The sequence below is a fragment of the Tamandua tetradactyla genome, chromosome 19 (assembly GCF_023851605.1).
Source record: "Tamandua tetradactyla isolate mTamTet1 chromosome 19, mTamTet1.pri, whole genome shotgun sequence".
Classification (NCBI taxonomy): Eukaryota; Metazoa; Chordata; class Mammalia; order Pilosa; family Myrmecophagidae; genus Tamandua; species Tamandua tetradactyla.
In genome coordinates this window covers 13,649,696-13,666,479 of record NC_135345.1, presented here as the reverse complement: position 1 = coordinate 13,666,479, position 16,784 = coordinate 13,649,696, and the positions used below count along the sequence as shown (strand labels likewise).

At 36.6% G+C, this 16,784-nt stretch overlaps 1 long non-coding RNA gene across 1 annotated transcript in view; it reads right to left on the bottom strand.

Annotated features, from left to right (window-relative positions):
* Positions 1-16,344, bottom strand: part of LOC143663482 (uncharacterized) — a 49,503-nt gene extending 33,159 nt beyond the window's left edge. Inside the window, exons 1-2 of the long non-coding RNA XR_013165954.1 lie at positions 16,054-16,344; positions 8,995-9,048 (exon numbers count right to left, since the gene is read on the bottom strand). This is a non-coding gene — a long non-coding RNA (uncharacterized LOC143663482). The remainder of the gene's footprint in view (positions 1-8,994; positions 9,049-16,053) is intronic.
* Positions 16,345-16,784: the final 440 nt, after the last annotated feature.

The following is a 16,784-nucleotide window of genomic DNA, read 5'->3' as shown; positions in this document are numbered from 1 at the left end:
CAATAACTGTCAAAGACACTAAAAAACTGATCAGTCCTCAATTAGAGATATGAATGCAGTTTATCTGGGTAGGACTAAGATAAAGCAGACTAAAGGTTAAAGGATGATAGCAACTGTATTTTAAAACTTCAACTTCTGTTTGATACTAAAGGAAGAGATGTTTATTTGATGCAAAAGTTATACTTTTGGTAGCATACTATCTAATCTGACTTTTATGGGCAGCTTATTCAAACACCATAATTACATAGAACCTTGAATAGGGAGTGAGATCTTGTTGGTTTGTACAGCTTGGTGGGATGCTCTGATAGATCCCAGAGTAATCTGGGCAGAAGATTAAAAAGTATTTGCATAGATGAGAGGGTCTATATCTGAGCACTCTATTTGATTCCATTGGTCAATGTATCCATCTTTATGCCAGTACCATGCTGTTTTGACCACAGTGGCTAGCTAAGATCTGGCTGCTATGTGTAAAAACTCCATATAAACTGCATGCAAGCAGTTAGGTGGGAATAATCTTATCTGAGAGGAGGACACTCTGCTCAGGACTTTTCCAACCAGACTCCAAAAATGCTATCTCCAGGATTCCCCAGTATTCTTCTTTGAGTGTTGGTGAAATTCTGCCTGATGATGTAACAACCTTATTTTATTTTTCTGTCTTTTTTCCATTAATTAATAAACAGCTGTTTGCTTAAATTCAAGAAAGGTGTGTTACTCATGTCCAAATTGAAACCTGACCCATGTTTCCTAACAAAACACTGGGGAAGACCTGATATTCTTACTTCTTCCTTTTAGTGGACTATGGTAAATAGAAGCCAAAATCTGGGTACTGGGTGTTCTTATTGCTGCTCCCAGACCCCCTCAGTGGACTGGGCTAAGGAATTATGTATGCATACACTAATATATATGCACACATGTTTACATCTTTATATTTCTTCATATGAGTATTTTCTCATGTGTGTTAACCAATACCTCCAATTCCAATCCAGCACCACAGACTCATTAGACTTTTTTTATTTCTGTATTTGTAACTCTTTTCTGTGACAAATTATGGAACTCTGGCTCTCATTATAATAGGATAATTTCATTATCCCATTATACTCATTTGATCATTTCTCCTGTATGTAACTGGTACCTCATCATTAGTATCACTTCCTCCATGTAAGTACCCTCTTGACTCCACTCAGGCTCCAGGACCCCATGATGGTCTGCCACTGCTACAACCCTGCTTGTTCTCCCTCTTTACCCAAACCAAACGCTAATCAATCATGCTGTATGCTTCCTTTCCCTCCTTAGTTTCTGACCTTGAACGCAGGTGGACTATCTTTTCTAATCTATATCGGCTCTGACACCCTGCATTTTACATCTTCCAGAATGAGCAATCTTAACACTCTTCCTGGGCTTTGACACCAAAGGCCATCTTCTCCAAGAGGACATGCACTTTAACATGCTTAGGCAATAATAGCTAATTCTGGGCCACTGTGACCACCCACAGCATCCTAGGATGGACACCAATATTGTTTGGTCCCACCTAATAGCTTTAGGACTGAATTCTTCTTGAAATGAATGAAAAGGAAGAGGAAGGCAATGACAATTTGTAATATAAGTGGAGATGAACTATGTTAGCTCTATGGTACACCTAGAATACTTTTGTTGATTTTTATTCAACTCTTGTATCCACAGCTAAATGAAGGTTGCAATTCAAACATTGCATCCCAATCCATTAACTGTTTTTCAAATAAATTTATAAACTCTGATACTTGAGCTAATATTAAATTATTTCTCACCCTTGTACAAATTATTTGCATTATATTGAAACCTCTTTTGAGCACTGCCAAAAACCTTGATGCATAATATTTATTATTTCTGTGGTATAAGAACTAACACTGTAACCAATTTCAAAGTACCAATATGACATCACTGAGCATGGAATAGAGAAGAGAGCTACAGTAGTATTTCCATCACAAAGATACAACAAACATAAATAACCTCAAAGAACACACTAATATTAAAACATAAAAATAATGAGAAAGCAGTTGTTTTGATTACACTTGTCTTTAATATAATTTATTATTTAATATAATTTATTTATAAGTTTACATAATTTAATTTTATTAATGACTGTTTCTAACCACTGGTTTGGAAAATTTCTGAAAACCTAACAATTAGAACTGTGAGCAAGTATGCTAGCCCCAACATACCATTGAGAGTTTCTCAAAATTTTTTGACCACAGAGTATTTTTCTTACTATGTCCATTATTAACATACCTGGAGAAATACTCCCTAGAGAGTGTATTTCACAGAGAAACTGTGAGAATCAGGTAATTCATATTTCCCATCAAAAATAAAATCAGAGGGACTTCCTGGAAGATGGCGGCTTAGTAAGACGCGCGGATCTTAGTTTCTTCTCCAGGACACCTACTAGGGGAGTAGAAACGATACAGAAAGCGCCCAAAGCCACAACAGAGATAAAAAAGACAGCGTACCCCATCCTGGAACGGCTGGCTGGCTGAGAGAAGCAGCTCGGGTGAGATCGCCGAGGCGCGCGGGCCTTACCGGGCGGGGTGGCAAGCGGCCGGAGTTACTCCCTTCCCCCTTCCCGGGCCGGCTGGGAGAATTGGAGAGGCGGTCCCCTGAAACAAAGACGGCTGGCGCCCACACCACGCACAGCCCCCGGACCAACTGAGAGAATTGGATCGGAAACCCCCAGGCCGCGGAGAACGGTGACGGGTGGGGGAGGCCCCTTCCAAACCCGTGACTCCCGGGGAACGTGCACTCTCTCGGGCGGGCCGCTGCCGCTGGCGCCCTCCCGCCACGCTTGTTGCCCAGGGCCGACTAGGAAATTCGGACGGGCTCTTTCCCTGGCTGCGGCGACCAGCAACCCTCCCTGCGTTCGGACCCCGGGCCAGCTCAAGCCGTTTCGGCTAGCGAACCCCCAGGACGGCGAGAGTTTTCCAAAGTTTAAGGTCCCACAGCACCTTTTACTGGTGGGACCCGCAGACAAACGTGTGCCACGAGCGCCACCTACTGGGCAGGATAAGAAAAACAGAGCCCAGAGATTTCACAGAAAAATATTACAACCTTGCTGGGTCCAACACCAAGAGAAATCTGAATAAATGCCCAGACGCCAGCAGCAGAAGATAACTGTCCACGCTCAAAAGATTGAGAATATGGCCCAGTCAAAGGAACAAACCAATAGCTCAAATGAGACACAAGAGCTGAGACAACTAATCCTGAATATACGAACAGAAATGGAAAACCTCTTCAAAAATGAAATCGATAAATTGAGGGAGGACATGAAGAGGACATGGGCTGAACATAAAGAAGAAATAGAAAAACTGAAAAAACAAATCGCAGAACTTATGGAAGTGAAGGATAAAGTAGCAAACATAGAAAAAATAATGGATAGCTACAATGATAGATTTAAAGAGACAGAAGATAGAATTAGTGATTTGGAGGATGGAACATCTGAATCCCAAAAAGAAACAGAAACTATCGGGAAAAGAATGGAAAAATTTGAACAGGGTATCAGGGAACTCAAGGACAACATGAACCGCACAAATATACGTGTTGTGGGTGTCCCAGAAGGAGAAGAGAAGGGAAAAGGAGGAGAAAAACTAATGGAAGAAATTTTCACTGAAAATTTCCCAACTCTTATGAAAGACCTAAAATTACAGATCCAAGAAGTGCAGCGCACCCCAAAGAGATTAGACCCAAATAGGAGTTCTCCAAGACACTTACTAGTTAGAATGTCCGAGGTCAAAGAGAAAGAGAAGATCTTGAAAGCAGCAAGAGAAAAACAATCCATTACATACAAGGGAAACCCAATAAGACTTTGTGTAGATTTCTCAGCAGAAACCATGGAAGCTAGAAGACAGTGGGATGATATATTTAAAATACTAAAAGAGAAAAACTGCCAACCAAGACTCCTATATCCAGCAAAATTATCCTTCAAAAATGAGGGAGAAATTAAAACATTCTCAGACAAAAAGTCACTGAAAGAATTTGTGACCAAGAGACCAGCTCTGCAAGAAATACTAAAGGGAGCACTAGAGTCAGATACAAAAAGACAGAAGAGAGAGATATGGAAAAGAGTGTAGAAAGAAGGAAAATCAGATATGATATATATAATACAAAAGGCAAAATGTTAGAGGAAAATATTATCCAAACAGTAATAACACTAAATGTCAATGGACTGAATTCCCCAATCAAAAGACATAGATTGGCAGAATGGATTAAAAAACAGGATCCTTCTATATGCTGTCTACAGGAAACACATCTTAGACCCAAAGATAAACATAGGTTGAAAGTGAAAGGTTGGGAAAAGATATTTCATGCAAATAACAACCAGAAAAGAGCAGGAGTGGCTATACTAATATCCAACAAATTAGACTTCAAATGTAAAACAGTTAAAAGAGACAAAGAAGGACACTATATACTAATAAAAGGAACAATTAAACAAGAAGACATAACAATCATAAATATTTACGCACCAAATCAGAATGCCCCAAAATACGTGAGGAATATACTGCAAACACTGAAAAGGGAAATAGACTCATATACCATAATAGTTGGAGACTTGAACTCACCACTCTCATCAAGGGACAGAACATCTAGACAGAGGATCAACAAAGAAATAGAGAATCTGAATATTACTATAAATGAACTAGACTTAATAGACATTTATAGGACATTACATCCCACAACAGCAGGATACACCTTTTTCTCAAGTGCTCATGGATCATTCTCAAAGATAGACCATATGCTGGGTCACAAAGCAAGTCTTAACAAATTTAAAAAGATTGAAATCTTACACAACACTTTCTCAGACCATAAAGGAATGATGTTGGAAATCAATAATAGGCAGAGTGCCAGAAAATTCACAAATACGTGGAGGCTCAACAACACACTCCTAAACAACGACTGGGTCAAAGAAGAAATTGCAAGAGAAATTAGCAAATACCTCGAGGCGAATGAAAATGAAAACACAACATATCAAAACTTATGGGACGCAGCAAAGGCAGTGCTAAGAGGGAAATTTATTGCTCTAAATGCCTATATCAGAAAAGAAGAAAAGGCAAAAATTCAGGAATTAACTATCCATTTGGAAGAACTGGAGAAAGAACAGCAAGCTAACCCCAAAGCAAGCAAAAGGAAAGAAATAACAAAGATTAGAGCACAAATAAATGAAATTGAAAACATGAAAACAATAGAGAAAATCAATAAGGCCAGAAGTTGGTTCTATGAGAAAATCAATAAGATTGATGGGCCCTTAGCAAGATTGACAAAAAGAAGAAGAGAGAGGATGCAAATAAATAAGATCAGAAATGGAAGAGGAGACATAACTACTGACCTCACAGAAATAAAGGAGGTAATAACAGAATACTATGAACAACTTTACGCTAATAAATACAACAATTTAGATGAAATGGACGGGTTCCTGGAAAGACATGAACAACCAACTTTGACTCAAGAAGACATAGATGACCTCAACAAACCAATCACAAGTAAAGAAATTGAATTAGTCATTCAAAAGCTTCCTAAAAAGAAAAGTCCAGGACCAGATGGCTTCACATGTGAATTCTACCAAACGTTCCAGAAAGAATTAGTACCAATTCTCTTCAAACTCTTCAAAAAAATCGAAGTGGAGGGAAAACTACCTAATTCATTCTATGAAGCCAACATCACCCTCATACCAAAACCAGGCAAAGATATTACAAAAAAAGAAAACTACAGACCAATCTCTCTAATGAATACAGATGCAAAAATCCTCAATAAAATTCTAGCAAATCGTATCCAACAACACATTAAAAGAATTATACATCATGACCAAGTAGGATTCATCCCAGGTATGCAAGGATGGTTCAACATAAGAAAATCAATTAATGTAATACACCATATCAACAAATCAAAGCAGAAAAATCACATGATCATCTCAATTGATGCAGAGAAGGCATTCGACAAGATTCAACATCCTTTCCTGTTGAAAACACTTCAAAAGATAGGAATACAAGGGAACTTCCTTAAAATGATAGAGGGAATATATGAAAAACCCACAGCTAATATCATCCTCAATGGGGAAAAATTGAAAACTTTCCCCCTAAGATCAGGAACAAGACAAGGATGTCCACTATCACCACTATTATTCAACATTGTGTTGGAGGTTCTAGCCAGAGCAATTAGACAAGAAAAAGAAATACAAGGCATCAAAATTGGAAAGGAAGAAGTAAAACTATCACTGTTTGCAGACGATATGATACTATACGTCGAAAACCCGGAAAAATCCACAACAAAACTACTAGAGCTAATAAATGAGTACAGCAAAGTAGCAGGTTACAAGATCAACATTCAAAAATCTGTAGCATTTCTATACACTAGTAAGGAACAAGCTGAGGGGGAAATCAAGAAACGAATCCCATTCACAATTGCAACTAAAAGAATAAAATACCTAGGAATAAATTTAACTAAAGAGACAAAAAACCTATATAAAGAAAACTACAAAAAACTGCTAAAAGAAATCACAGAAGACCTAAATAGATGGAAGGGCATACCGTGTTCATGGATTGGAAGACTAAATATAGTTAAGATGTCAATCCTACCTAAATTGATTTACAGATTCAATGCAATACCAATCAAAATCCCAACAACTTATTTTTCAGAAATAGAAAAACCAATAAGCAAATTTATCTGGAAGGGCAGGGTGCCCCGAATTGCTAAAAACATCTTGAGGAAAAAAAACGAAGCTGGAGGTCTCGCGCTGCCTGACTTTAAGGCATATTATGAAGCCACAGTGGTCAAAACAGCATGGTATTGGCATAAAGATAGATATATCGACCAATGGAATCGAATAGAGTGCTCAGATATAGACCCTCTCATCTATGGACATTTGATCTTTGATAAGGCAGTCAAGCCAACTCACCTGGGACAGAGCAGTCTCTTCAATAAATGGTGCCTAGAGAACTGGATATCCATATGCAAAAGAATGAAAGAAAACCCATCTCTCACACCCTATACAAAAGTTAACTCAAAATGGATCAAAGATCTAAACATTAGGTCTAAGACCATAAAACAGTTAGAGGAAAATGTAGGGAGATATCTTATGGATCTTACAACTGGAGGCGGTTTTATGGACCTTAAACCTAAAGCAAGAGCACTGAAGAAGGAAATAAATAAATGGGAACTCCTCAAAATTAAACACTTTTGTGCATCAAAGAACTTCATCAAGAAAGTAGAAAGACAGCCTTCACAATGGGAGACAATATTTGGAAATGATATATCAGATAAAGGTCTAGTATCCAGAATTTATAAAGAGATTGTTCATCTCAACAACAAAAAGACAGCCAACCCAATTACAAAATGGGAAAAAGACTTGAACAGACACCTCTCAGAAGAGGAAATACGGATGGCCAAGAGGCACATGAAGAGATGCTCAATGTCCCTGGCCATTAGAGAAATGCAAATCAAAACCACAATGAGATATCATCTCACACCCACCAGAATGGCCATTATCAACAAAACAGAAAATGACAAGTGCTGGAGAGGATGCGGAGAAAGAGGCACACTTATCCACTGTTGGTGGGAATGTCAAAGGGTGCAACCACTGTGGAAGACAGTTTGGCGGTTCCTCAAAAAGCTGAATATAGAATTGCCATACGACCCAGCAATACCATTGCTAGGTATCTACTCAAAGGACTTAAGGGCAAAGACACAAACGGACATTTGCACACCAATGTTTATAGCAGCATTATTTACAATTGCAAAGAGATGGAAACAGCCAAAATCTCCATCAACAGAAGAGTGGCTAAACAAACTGTGGTATATACATACGATGGAATATTATGCAGCTTTAAGACAAGATAAACTTATGAACCATGTAATAACATGGATGGACCTAGAGAATATTATGCTGAGTGAATCCAGCCAAAAACTAAAGGACAAATACTGTATGGTCCCACTGATGTGAACGGACATTCGAGAATAAACTTGAAATATGTCATTGGTAACAGAGTTCAGCAGGAGTTAGAAACAGGGTAAGACAATGGGTAATTGAAGCTGAAGGGATACAGACTGTGCAACAGGACTAGATACAAAAACTCAAAAATGGACAGCACAATAATTCCTAATTGTAAAGTAATCATGTTAAAACACCGAATGAAGCTGCATCTGAGCTATAGGTTTTTGTTTTGTTTTGTGTTGTTTTGTTTTGATTTTACTATTATTACTTTTATTTTTTTCTCTATATTAACATTCTATATCTCTTTCGGTTATGTTGCTAGTTCTTCTAAACCAATGCAAATGTACTAAGAAATGATGATCATGCATCTATGTGATGATGTTAAGAATTAATGATTGCATGTGTAGAATGGTATGATCTCTAAATGTTGGGTTAATTTCTTTTTTTCTGTTAATTAAAAAAAAAAGAGAGAAGGGATAATTGGAGATGAAGGGATACAGACTGTACAACGGGACTGGATATAAAAACTCAGAAATGGACAGCACAATACTACCCAATTGTAATGCAATTATGTTAAAACACTGAATGAAGCTGCATGTGAGGTATAGGTTTTTTGTTTTTGTTTTTTTTGTTTTTTTTTTCTTTCCATTATTGTTTTAATTCTTATTCTGTTGTCTTTTTATTTCTTTTTCTAAATCGATGCAAATGTACTAAGAAATGATGAATATGCAACTATGTGATGTTATTAAGAATTACTGATTGTACATGTACATTGAAATGATTTCTAATTGTTTTGTTAATTCTTTTTTTAATTAATAAAAAAAAAAATGAAAAAAAAAAAAAAAAATAAAATCAGTGTTCTTTTGGAAAAAAGGAAATAAATTTCATATCACACAAACGATCACATTTTACTAAATATTTGATCTCAGAAAAGCCAGTTAATTTTGCTCAGACTGCATTTTTAAATGGACTATGACTTCCAGAATTCCTTTAAGGATGTTTAAGTCTAGTCTTGTTATTCATAAATGGGAATAATTTCTTACCTGGTTTATAGATAATTATGGAGTTCTATCATGTGCTGGCTTCTGGGCTAGTATCTGCAATTACAAAGAAGAATTTTATTTAGATAATACATTGAAGAAATTTAACATCTAATAAGAAAGAACAAGCTCAAAAAATGACTGTAATACGAAGTGATACATTAAATATGATTGACATTGATAGGATATTGTGCAAAAGACAGTGAAACAGAGCAGGTAAGACAAAGAACATGTTGAAACACAATTTTTTGCTGATGCCCTTTATGCTAAAGATATCATTGCATTGATTTGATCTTCTTCCCATCTAGGCATCCTTAAACACGTACACCTCCATAAATTAGCAGCTCCTTTTCAATAATGCACCTAAAGTTCCCAATCTTGGATTTTGAGCTCTTTGGTCCCTCCTTCTAGGAAACAATAACTTCAGATTCATTCTTTAATTCTTAGCTCCCAACTTGACAGGGACAGCCTGCAAATGAATAAATAGTTTTGTTGTGATTGTGGTGGTTGTTGTTTAGTACAAGATGGTTCAGTTCTGACTCAAGCATAAACATTGAGGTATGAATGCTCTCAGCCCTGTGGGTGACAAAAAGGATTCCATAAAAGCAATATTAAAAAACTACTTATGACTATAGCAGAATTAGAAAAGGGAATCTCAGCTACTCTTCCCAAAACTGTGCTAGCTCCAGTAAGAGATAAAAGACACTTAGATGATATAGCACCAGCCTTCCAGGAAGTTAGAATTTAATCAGAAATGACAATCTGTCTCACATAAGATAGACAATATTATAATACAGAATGGATTAAAGGGTGAATGCAGAAAGCACAGCAAGGGGGTAAAATACTCTGAGAAGTCAGCAAAAGGAGCAATTAAATCAGTCACGGTAGAAGGGAGAGTAGATGGGGAAATCTTTTTTGAAGACATGGCATTAAAAATGAGTTTAATAAGATAAATAGATGTGGTGCAAGGTGAAGCATTTATAGAAGAGTGAATGCATCCCAAAATACCGTGATATAGGAAAGTGATGTATAAGTTTGTAGCCAGCTATGAGTCCTCCCACATAGATATATGTGAAGAAGATGCGAGATCTTAAGTGACAGGTTAATGAAGAAGGCTTTTGTCCTAAAGGGAAAGAGTTATAGGAAATTTTCCTTTTATTTTGTATGCTGCATTATAGTTTTCTAACTCTTACAACTTAACACGAATATATGCAATGAGTAAGTACTGAATATTTTTAATATGGCCTAACTATGCTCTAGGGAGGTGATTTCGGTAGAAGCATGAAGAATTGGACTTTAGCACCTGTCTGGAAGTTCACTGAGCATTGGAGTGGTTATGTAAGAGTGCAGGTGAGAATGAGGATGTGACAGTGGGCAAGGAGAAGGTGCTTGGAGAGCAGAGGTAAAACTTGCAATCTTAACACTATAATGTAGATAACAAAACTGAAGAAGTGAGGGAATTCCAAATACTGGAGCCTGAGTCTTTGGGAAGATATGGAAATCCTTAACCATACTTCCCACACCAAACTGAAGACCTGAAGAGAAAGACTTGCTTCTAAAGTTGTCCTGGGACTTCCAAATTTGAGCATGTAATGAGACTACCAGGTAGCCATGTCCAGCAAGAAATTGTAAATGGAGGAGCAAGCTTTAGGGTACGTATATTGAATTGCCTCTTCCCCATAGAAAAAGTTACAGCCATAGCATAATGAGAGTTCCAAAAGGAAAATACAGAAATGGTCTAAAGTCTTGACAATCCAGGAAGATTTTTTTTTAAACAAACAAAATGGAGTTCAAATGAGAACCAGTTCTCTCCTCTCAAGGGTATTTTCAGCTTACTTTCATCATTAGATTTCAGTACAAACATCAAGCCTCCTGACAGAGTCACTTACTCTAGACCCATCAAATTTATCCCTAGTTCTAGAAATTTAGGAACTAAAGTAATCCAATTTATTTTAAGGAAGATAAATGGATGAGGGTGGCTTTCAGCAGCTTTTGAGGAATAATGCTCTGATATTGATTAATCTGACTCATAACTTTATAGAACATGATACCCAGTAGTCTATGGCAATATATTAAATACATGTAATTTAATTTTTTTGCAATTCTATGGTGAATTAATTATAGGTACCCATCTTCCTATACCTCTATTGTGATAACCTTTTCTATCTGTGTTGTTTTCAGGTCTTTGTCTTCACAATTATTTTATCAGTCTTTTATACTTTGATACACATGATAAGAATAGGCACACTTGTTTGAAAATGTCAAAGGAATTATTTTGAAACTCCCTTAAGGATTTTATCTGAAGAGTGCTTTTGTATATGTGTGTAACTCACTTTATATATAAAAATAGAGATATATATTATATGAGTATATTGTTCTACTTCACCTGTTATTATATTTTTCATCTCAGTAAACAGACTTTGAGCATTCACAGTGGACATTTTTTAAGATGTAAGACCTGGTATTTATATTTCTCTACTTGTCTATTAAGGGTGTCACAGCTGGCCTAGAAGATTATGCTACCAAAACAAAGAGATGGATGCTAAGAAATGTAGCTAACGAATTGCTATACTTTCTTTATCAGCTTTCTGAAAATGGCAGTGTAATTTAAACCCTCTCTCATAACTCCTGATGACAGCCAATGTTTCCTTTCAAATGTCATGCTGCTAATTTTTCTGTTGGCTCTTGGATTCATACCCTCCCCGTGTCATGTTCTATAGTGCAATTAGCTGAATTTCCTAAGCTCCTTTGCTTCTGTATTTAGTTTGGCCAGTGGGAAAAAACATCATCAACTGGAGGATGCTTACAGAGTAAGGAGGAGGGGAGAAGCAAGCCTATCTTTCCTTATCTTTCCCCAACTTGGGTAGCATTTCCAACAGCAGCTGCTTCTCTTCTGTGGCTCCATGTCCTCCAGGCGAGGCCCTTCTTGCATGTATCCATCATGATTCCAACTCCTGCAAGTGACCCTAAGTTCTGGGCTCTTGTAAGAATATGCCGATCCTGTGTCCTCACAGATTACTTAGTAGTTTCACGTGGCTGGTCACTTAGTGACCTCATGGAGCCCAATTTGGGGTTGCAGCTCTCCCATCACACATGTAATCAACTTTTCATGTTAAATTCTCTCAATATGAAATACCAACAGTGGTTTCTGTTTTTTAGCTAGACCCCAAAGGAATTCTTTCTTTGTTTCAGTCATCTGAGAGATATTAATGATTAAAATGAGATGTTCTTTCCAAGGCAGTTAATTCCTAGTGGAAAGACATTTTACTTGTATTAGGAACCTGGATTTAGATATTTTTTCTGTACATCTTTTAAAATTTTTCTGACTGCAGAAAAACACATTGTTATTTGTAATTCAGAAATAATATAATAGATGCAAAGAGTCACAAAGTACAGCTAACTTCATTGTATATAACTTCCTAGATATTTTCTAGTTACAATAGTATTTATGCACATTAACATATGTACACACAATTTGTTATTGTGTACTAAATTGTTTTTTTACTGTTTAGTATCCATATTCATTTTTTAATTATATAGTATAACATATATACAAAGCAAAGAAATAAAAAAGCAATAGTTTTCAAAGCACTCTTTAAAAAGTGTTTATGAGATAGATCCCAGAGTTTGTCATGGGCTACCATACGAACCTCTCCTGTTGTTCTTTCTAGCTGCTCCAGAATATAGGAGGCTAGTGGGTTTAAATATTTTTTGTCATCACAATCGACTTTTTCTTTCCTTCTTTTTTTTTGTGACAATAACATATATATATATCTAAAAGCTATAAATTTCAAAGCACAACACCACAATTAGTTGTAGAACATATTTCAGACTTTGACATGGATTACAATTTCACAATTTTAGATTTTTACTTCTAGCTGCTCTAAAATACTGGAGACTAAAAGAGATATCAATTTAATAATTCAACATTCATATTCATTTGTTAAGTCCTATCTTCTATGTATAATTCCACCATCACCTTTGATTTTTCCATACCTCTTTTTGGGGTTGTTTGGGCTATGGCAACTCTAATTTTTTTATATTGGAAGGGTCTGTCACTAATATGGGGTAGGGAGATAAAACTATCTGATGTTCTGGAGAGGCTAGGTTTTAGGACTTATCTGGACCAGGGACCCATCTGAAGGTTGTAGGTGTCTGAAAAATTACTCTAGTGCCTGGAACTCTTGTGGAATCTTATATATTGTACTAATTGTTCTTTAGGATTGGCTAGAATGGTCCTGGTTGGGAGTTGGCAGGTTATGATAGGTAGCAAGGTCTACCTGAAGCTTGTATAAGAGCAACCTCCAGAGTAGCCTCTCAACTCTATTTGAACTTTCTCTGCCATTGATACTTTATTAATTACACTTCTTTTCCCCCATTTGGTCAGGATGCAATTGTTGATCCCACAGTGCCAGGTCTGGGTTCATCCCTGGGAGTCCTCTCCCATGTAGCCAGAGAGACTTTCACACCTGGATGTCATGTACCACATGGGGGTAAGGGCAATGATTTCAGTTGTGGAGTTGGGCTTAGAAAGACTGAGGCCACATCTGAGCAACAACAGAGGTCCTCCAGAAATAACTCTTAGGCGTGCCTATAGGTAGTCTAAGCTTCTGTGCTTCCTACATAAGCTTCATAAGAGTAAGCTTCAGGATCAAGGGCATGGCCTATTGCTTTGGGTGTCCCTAAAGTTTGACACAGTATCAAGGAGATTCCTTGATTGTAAGGTTTAATAGTTTCGTAGTCTTTCTCCCCTCCCTCAGGGGACTTTGCCAATACTATTTGATTATCTGGTTAATATACTGTAGGATGTTTCCAGGCATTACAATCTATACAGGATTAAAGGACCTCTTTCTCATTCTGTGCTCTCCGTCTTTCAGTTGTTCAAATGAGCTATACAAATAGGTTGAATTAGATTATGCACTACAGAAAATTTCAGTTCCAGATCAAATAAACCTTCCTTCCATTGGTCTCAAAAAGTATGAGTGGTTCTAAAATATAGACACTGTCTTCCTTAGTCCTATGTTCTGAATTACTTTAACCGCAACCTGTTCGACTTCATTCTTATCTCTAAATATCAGGTTATATACATATATAGAACAGCCTCTCAAAATCCAGAAATAATAATCACCACTCTGGACTTAATGTGTCTGCTCTAAAAGCTTACAATCCAGGCCCTTGTTTTCTTATAAGCATTTTCTAAAAGTGACCATACCATTATTGTTTTTTTTGTTTCTGGCTTATTTTGTCTCACCAAATATCCCACATGTTCATTCACATGGTAGCATGCCTCACAACAATGTTTCTTTTTGTAGCAGCACAGCATTCCTTCATAAGTATACACCGTCGCTGGCCATTCTACATCTCTATCAGTGCATCCTTCAGCCACCTGAATTAATCCGGCATCACGTAGAGGGCCCAAAGTCCACCGTCCGTCAACATTCTCAATTTTAGATAATTCCATTGTTCCCAAGAGGCAGAAAACCAGTAAACACATCCTCACCAAATAGGAGATCTAAACCTCTTCTTAATTCTTATCCCTCACCTCATTATTTACCTCTGCTGTTGCTGTGGTAGTGCTAATTGTTTCTTTTTTGAACACAGCTCATAGCATGCTATAGAAGATTTCCCCCCATACCCTGGACTTAAACACTCTTTATACAAGAATCAGATCTTTCAAGTAATTCTTACAAGAACTCATTCATACTTCTAGAATGAGTCAGTGGGATATGTAGGTCTATATAATCCCTTTCAATCTTGTTCATCTTCAATATGGTATTATTACTTCTAGACTTACTAGATAATTACCTTTGCGCCTATCTACTCCCTTACATTGGAGTTCAATCTCGTTAGCTAATGATTCACCCATCTCTAGCTTCTGTGTATTTCTAAGTCCCCTGTATTCTTTATCATAAGTCTTTCATTATACCTTTATGCTGTTCACAAAAATCATACAGTATCTGTCCTTTCATGCCTGGCTAATTTCTCTCAGTATTATGTCCTCAAGTCTAATCTATCTTGTCATGTGCTTCAGGACATCATTTTGTCTTACTACTGCATAATATTCCATTGTATGTATATACCACATTTTGTTGATCCACTTGTCTGTTGATAGGCATTCTGTTTGTTTCCATCTTTTGATGATTGTGAATAATGCTGCTATGAACATCACAAATGTTTGAGTTGTTGCTTTCAGCTCTTCTGGGTATATATCAAATAGTGCTATTGCTGAGTCATAAGACAGCTAGATATTTAGTTTCCTAAGGAACCACCAGTCTTCCATAGTGGCTGCACCATTATATATTCCCACCAGCAGTGCATATGTGTCCCCGTTTTTCCACATCCTCTCCAACCTTTATAGTTTCCTGATTGCTTAATAGCAACCATTCTTATAGGTGTGAGGTGGTATGTCACTGTAGTCCTGATCTGCATTTCCCTTATAGCCAGTGAAAATGAGAATCTCTTCATGTGCTTTTGGCCATCTGTATTTGCTCTTCAGAAGAATGCCAATTCATATCTTTAGTGTACTGAATTGTTTTTTAAGCAATTTTGTTGAGATATATTCACATACCATGCAATCCATCCAAAGTGTACAATCAATGGCTCTGAGTAAAATCACAGGATGGTGTATTCATCACCACAATCAATTTTAGAACATTTACATTGCGCCAAAAGAAATCCACAACCCTCAGCAGCCACCTTTCAATCCTGCTATCCCTCCCAAACCCTACATAACCAGTAACCCAATTCTGTCTCTAGATTTATTTATATTTTATTTTATATGAAGGAGTCATATAATATGTGTCATAATATTTTGTGTCTGTTTTTTTCACTTAGCATAATATTTTCTAAAATTATCTTCTTATTTTTCATTAGAGAGGTTGTAGCTTTATAGAAAAGTTATGTAAAAAATACAAAATTCCCATATACCCCCATATTGCTGACACTTTGAATCAGTATAGTAGCTTTATTACAATTATTGGAAGAATACTAAATATTAAAGTATTATTGTTAGCTATAGTCCATAATTTACATTAGGTATATTTTCCCCACATATAAACATACCTTGTAATAATGTTGTACTTTTGTTATAATTCGTGAAGCACATTCTCATATTCATTCTATTACCCATAGTTCATCATCCACAATAGTTTTCACTGTGTTATACAGTCCCATGTTTCATCCTTCTAGGAAGTTACGTAACCCTAAACTCCTCCTTTTGACCACTAATATCCTACAGCACTCTTGTTCTCTCTTATTTACACTAACAATAACATGTTGCTACCACTACTATCCATTTCCAAAAGTTTACAATTAACCAAATAGAAATTCTGTGCAAGTTAAGCACAGCTCTTATTTCTCTACCCTATTCTATCTCCTAGGTAACCCATATTCTTAATTCTAAATCTATCAGTTTGTTTAATATAATTAGTTCATATTAGTGAGATAATATAATTTTTTTCCTTTTGTATTGGGAAAATGTCTATTCAAGTTTTTAGCCCATCCTTACATTCGGCTGTTTGTCTTTTTATTGCTGAGTTTTATTATTTATTTGCATATTCAGGACATTAAACCCTTATCAGATATTGGTTTCCAAACATTTTATCTTATTGAGTAGATTGCCTTTTTACTTTCTCGACAAAATCCTTTCAAGCATTAAAGTTTTTATTTTGAGGTGGTCCCATTTTTCTATTTTTTCCTTTGTTGCTAAGAAACCATTGTCTACCACAGGATCTTGAAGACACTTTCCTACATTTTCTTCTAGGGGGTTTATAGTCCTGCTTTGTATATTTAGG